Here is a 6,010-nt window from a genome sequence, read left to right as displayed (position 1 = left end):
GATCAGAGTATGGGAAACAGGGGAAGGAGGAACATATTCTGTCTATTCCAGGCTTCCTCAACCTCAGCCTTCCAGATGTTTTGAGACTACAATTCCCATCATCCCTGACCACTGGTCCTGCTAGCTAGGGATCATGGGAGTTGTAGGCCAAAAACATCTGGAGGGCCAAGGTTGAGGAAGCCTGGTCTATTCACTTTCTCTACATTATTCATATCTTAAACCCCTCTGTCAGGTCCACTTTCTCTTTCCCCCCATAATTTTAATTAATTTTTTTGTTTTTACATTTTAGAATATTCATTTAAACAATCTTAAAATATCAATGCCTTCCCTTCTTCTCTTTCCATGGTTCATTTTGCATAACATAAATCCCTGCATATTTTATATAAACGAAACCATTCAGTATTCCGTTATTACATCCATCAAAACTTATTTACAGTGTTGAATATATCTTAATGCTGACCATGTTTTCAAATATACACTATTCCCCCCCCCCCATATATTCAATAAACATTTTCCAATCTTCTTTAGATGTATGTTCTTCTTGTTCTCTTATTCTATATGTTGGGTCCGCAAGGTGTCCATCAGTTTAAGTTGACATTCTTCTTTAGTTGGGACTTTGCTCATTTTCCATTTTTGGGCTAATGAAACACGGGCCGTAGTCGTGGCATACATAAATAACCTTATTTGACACCTGAGAATTTCCGTCTGAATTATCCCCAACGAAAAGGACTCTGGGTGGTTTTTTTTTGTACAATTACTTTTAAACTTACCTCCCCCCCCCCCAATTCATTATGAATTATTTCCCAATACTCTTTTACCCTTTTACAGGTCCACCACATATGATAGAAAGTACCCTCAGTCTCATTGCATCTCCATGTCCTGCCCACTTTCACTTGCCTGCCCTTTCCCTTCTAAACTAAGGAGGCCCCAACTTTTCTTCACAGGGGTGAGACTCCAGGCCCTTGATCATTCTGTTTTAAACTGTTTCTAATGCTGTATTTTACATTCCTGGGACCCTCTGGTGAAGGGCAGGTAATAATAACAACAATAATTTTGCTTGTCCGTTTTTGCACTTTCTCCAGCTGTACAATATTCCTTCTTCAGATACACTTTCCCACATAGATTAAAAAGAAATCTAGGGCAGCTTCCCTTCCCCCAGCTCGGTGCGTACCTACTCATGTAACTAACACCTGTACCTCTGGGCGGACGGTTGCGTCATTGTGCACAGCACCTGCTGAGAGTCCCAGGGCAGACACCTCCACCCCCTGCCTGCCTGCCTGCCTGGCTTCCCGCCAGCTTCTCCCTTCTTCCTGGCTTGACAATTAGTTGAAAAAGCAGGCTGGAGAGGCTCCCTGGAACACACAGATTCCTCCCTGCCACATCCAGCAAACTGCTGCCTCAGGACTCCCATAGCAACCAAATGTCTCTCAGGGCTCTCGGCCGCCCAGCTCAGCGCAACACAGGCGGAGGAGGAGGAGCAGGAAACAAGGAGAGGCATTTTCCTAGGCTCCATCATGAGGTAAAGTGAGGATTGGATTGCCTCATCCTCTTGGCCCTGCAGAACGCAGAAGAAGCTCAACTTCTCCTTATTGGTTAAGGAATAAAGGAGAAAAAGAAAAAGAAAAAATTAGGCTGTGTAACCTGGCTGTGTAATACACAGGCACCAACAGTCCATTGTTTCCGAATCTGATATTTGGGATTCCATATGTCATTCCTGCCCTGCACCCACCCCCAAGAATAGTCTATAAGCGCTCACTCTGATGTGCGTGCAAATCATTATTTATTAGTTATTTTAGATGAGACATTAGTATGGACTTCTTGAACTCCCCATGCCTTTATACAGTGGTACCTCTGGTTAAGAACTTAATTCGTTCCAGAGGTCCGTTCTTAACCTGAAACTGTTCTTAACCTGAGGTACCACTTTAGCTAATGGGGCCTCCCGCTGCCGTACGATTTCTGTTCTCATCCTGAGGTAAAGTTCTTAACCTGAGGTACTACTTCCAGGTTAGCGGAGTCTGTAACCTGAAGCGTTTGTAAACCGAGGTACCACTGTAGTAGAATGGAGGCAGGCTGGATTTGGTACAAACCTTCCCCAACCTATTTTGAAGTGGCCATAGTCCAAAATATATATGGAGGGCATCTGAGTGGGGAGAGGCTGCAAGGCAGACATTGGCAATTGGAGGTTTGCCAGCTATGGGGGCCAGTAATGCTTGAGTCATGGGGGGGGGGAGGTAGGGAAACCTGAATGAAACCTTCAGGCCTCGACTCCTCCCCATTGTAGCCAAACTGTGAGTCTCCGTCAGAAGCCTTAAAAAAGAAAGAAAAAGAAACCTAAGGGTTGGGGGGGGGACACCACAAAAGGTAAGGGTCTCTCTGGTCTCTCTGCGCCCTGAGGACACAGAAGGCACAGACAAAATCACAGCTGATAAGCAGAGTGTGGCACACAAGCCTTTAGAGCAGACCTGTATAATTTGTGACCCACCAGCTGAAGGCAACCCACTCACTGCATTTTGGCTTGGCGGGTGCACAACTATCCCCCCTCTTTTTTCTTTTTTGCAATCTGTGGTAGGCATCAAAGTTCATAGATTTTCTACTGGCCCTCCTTATAGGACATGAATTCTGTTCTTAAACAACAAACTAAAAAAGAGAGAGAGAGATTAAAATAGTGTGCATGCTATTGTACATAAAGAAGCAAAAGCTAGGGAGTCCTACCAGCTGTGCTAGAGTAATCCAGGAATGTATCCCCCCAAAAAAATATTGACTTGAAAATGTATTATGTCTTAAATATATTCATAGTTGATGCTACCCCATCCACTGAAAAACTATAAAAACTTCAGTGTGAAGAGCTCACAGTTTGTTATTTAAGGACAGTAGCAATTTTTATTTTGCAGAACTTTGACTGATTTTCAGGTTTTGTCATTCAACATAAAAGACACATCTGGAAGACCCATGAGAATATAGGTCCTGTGCTCAATAAGTTACAGTAGCATATAGGGTAATGCCAGCAGGCACCCCACCCTTATTCTTTTATGTGCAGTTTTGGCTCTCCATGCTAGAATGCCTGGAATTTAGTCCCAAACAAATTACTGCAGCTCTAATAAACAGTCAAACAAACAAACAAATCTGCATTGTCTGTGCCTGTGTGTGTTCAGGGATAAGAAGATGTGAAGATTATTGGATGCATGATAGGTGAAGCGGGATGTGGAAGCATATGAAGCATGTTAACCGTTTGTTGGAAGGAATTGTAAGAATTTGCAATACACAGGCACAGAAATGTTATTCTCCTAATGATATCACACTAAGGCTGGATCCAGGTGTCACAATAAACCATGGTTTATTGAGCCTAGTCTCCCCTGGACTCTCCTGCTCCCCACCCTCCGGCACAACCCCAAGGAGGATTTCAGAAGATTTAACTTCTGTTTTTGATCAACTTCAGCATGCCACATTGTGTGATCCCGACAAAATGTGGTTTTTCTTCACTGTGGTTTGGCTGAAACAAGTCTAATTCAAACCATGCTTTATGCAGCTGGCCATTGTTAAGATTAACCACAGCTTACCATTCAGATGCAACACTAAACTATGGTTAATTGAAAGCAGAAGCGAAACCTTCGTAGCTGTGTCAGAGGAGCTCTAAAAAAGCACAAATCTGCAAATGTCTAGTTCAGAGCTTTCCAAACTGTGTGTCGCAACATGTTAGTGTGTTGGCTATAGCAGGTAGGTGTGTTGTATGAACACCCCCCACGCTCCTCCCGGGGCTGGAAAGGGGTCTGTTTAACTTCTGGTTTGCTAGCAAAACTGAATTACTGTGTCACGAAATGATGCATGTCTAAAAAGTGTGTCACAAACATGACAAGTTTGGAAAGCTCAGGTTTAGTCTCTCTCTCTCTCTCTCTCTCTCTCTGTGTGTGTGTGTATGTGTGTGTGTGTTCTGTGCAAAAGTAACACCAAGGAAAGCTAAACTCTGAAAGGAGAACACATTGTGCAAATCTGCATGAAATTGCTTATTTTGCATGATTAATTCTGCTTCTTAAAGAGGTAGTGCCAAGAAATATGCAGGGTACTGAAACATTTCTCCTCAGCTCCAAGATTTCACCAGCAATTTCTCATGCACATTTAAAGCATAAGGATTGGAAACTTAACCAAAAATAAAGAAAGGAGATTTTAAAAAAACCCAACAACTCCATACCAGGCATTTAAGAGGTTTTGGATGCTGAATTCTGCACCCCATATCAATTTTTGTACTTGTGTGGCAAAACCACAAATTCACAGAAAACAGAGACCTTACTGAAGGGAACTTAGATAACTAGGAGATCTGTGCAATGAATCGTTGATCTTGCATCAGCTGAAGTAGCTCTGTGTACTGCTGCAGAAGTGTTAATACTCTCAGCATTCCGACTGGAAGTCTGGGATGTATTGTGAGTGTTTGTGTCACCTGCTGACAGCCTTGGCTCTCCAAGGCTGCCCTTGCTCACTGTGATTAGTATTCAATGATCATGAAATCCCAGTGGGAGCCATTAGTTACCTCTCCACAAGAACAGAGATGTTTCTCTATTAATGTCAAAACATGGCTCCTGCGCTCCTCTCGTCGCTAGCAAGACCTGAAAGGTATTGCAACAGCAACTGTAAAGGGAATTAAATCAACATTCCCAAGGAACTGTAGAGCCACCGGGCCACTGCCTATGGCACTTCAGGAGGCCCCCTCGAAGCCTTTCTCCAGGAAAAAATAAATGGGAGAAAACGGCTTCTACTTCACATGGCGATCAGAGGGTCAGAAACCATGACGGTCTGACAAACAAGAAAAGATAGAAGAACTGGTTAGGCTCAGCTCTGGAGGAAAGACAATTAAGGGCAGGGATGTGATGACAAGTCTTCACATATTTAAGGGACTGTCATCAGGGTGGAATGCTCACTCTCCCTTGCTGCTGAGGGTGGGACAAGAGGAGAGATGCTAAAATGCTGCATCAGTCGTGTATGGCAGGAAGTGGGAGCTGGTGCGCCTCTTTGTTTGTAAAAAAAAGGAACAGTGTGACATAGAGAGTTCCATGTCAGCAGTACCACTCTGGACCCAGTACACAAAGCAGCTGATTTGACTGTGCTGCTCTTCTGGTTTCTCACTTTGGCAGCAGCCAGGACTTACAATGCAGTCTGCATTAGGGATGGGGGAGAAAGCCAATTCTGTTCACGTTTAAAGCGGAATGTATCAAATTTGCCCTTTCTGAAGCAATATGAAAACTGAAACACAGACGTCCTTCGAAATATGCACTTATCCGGATTTTGTGACGCAGTTGTCCAACAAACCAATGTTTACAAAAACAGATATGTTAATTAAAAGTGCTCATAGAAATGAATATAATAGGGAAGATAGCATTCCAAAATGTATTGTATTGGGAGGAATTGTTTACAAAAATGTGTTTATTTGGATAAATTTGCACTAAAATGTTGCAGAATTTCATGGAGAGGTCACAAAAGAAAATTCCCAAACTGCTGCAGAAATGAATTTAAGATTGGAAAAATTAGAAACTGGGGGAACCAAATTGACAGATCCTTTCATCCCCAGTCAGAATCTCCAGGGAAGTTGCAGTCATCTCTTAGAAATGTAAATGTAAAGCTGGTCAGTACTGATGCACCCTGGGAACCAAAGACTCACACTGAAGTAAGATTTGAGATAAAATGTTAAACTGGAAGGGCAATAGGGATATAGGAAGGATTTCCCCAGAGAACAGGTGAAAACTATTTGAGCGAGGGTCTCAAAAAAGCAAAGCATCTGTGCCAAAGATGATTCTTAAGAAAAGGTATATGTTTGCAGCTGCGGTCACCTGACTCCACCTGCGAAGATTGTGAGTGCGACCTGTACTCTGGAAAGCTGTTTCCATCCATCAGAGGGTACAGACCGTTTGTCTGAGAAAATAAAGAGGCACAAAACACATCACTTTAAAGACTTGAGCTTCCATCTGAAAGAATGGCAGCAGCCAAGTTGCAAAGAGGTCCATGGAAATCAGCTACAAACCCA

At 43.0% G+C, this 6,010-nt stretch overlaps 1 long non-coding RNA gene across 1 annotated transcript; it reads right to left on the bottom strand.

Annotated features, from left to right (window-relative positions):
- Positions 1 to 782: 782 nt before the first annotated feature.
- On the bottom strand, positions 783 to 4,578 carry LOC310839366. The gene is made up of 2 exons (XR_014561478.1): positions 4,523 to 4,578; positions 783 to 1,582 (listed from the first exon to the last, which is right to left on the bottom strand). It is a non-coding gene; the product is annotated as an uncharacterized lncRNA (long non-coding RNA).
- Positions 4,579 to 6,010: the final 1,432 nt, after the last annotated feature.

Source organism: Podarcis gaigeae (assembly GCF_964106915.1).
Source record: "Podarcis gaigeae genome assembly, chromosome: 2".
Taxonomy (NCBI): domain Eukaryota; kingdom Metazoa; phylum Chordata; class Lepidosauria; order Squamata; family Lacertidae; genus Podarcis; species Podarcis gaigeae.
This window is presented reverse-complemented; position numbering and strand designations above follow the sequence as displayed.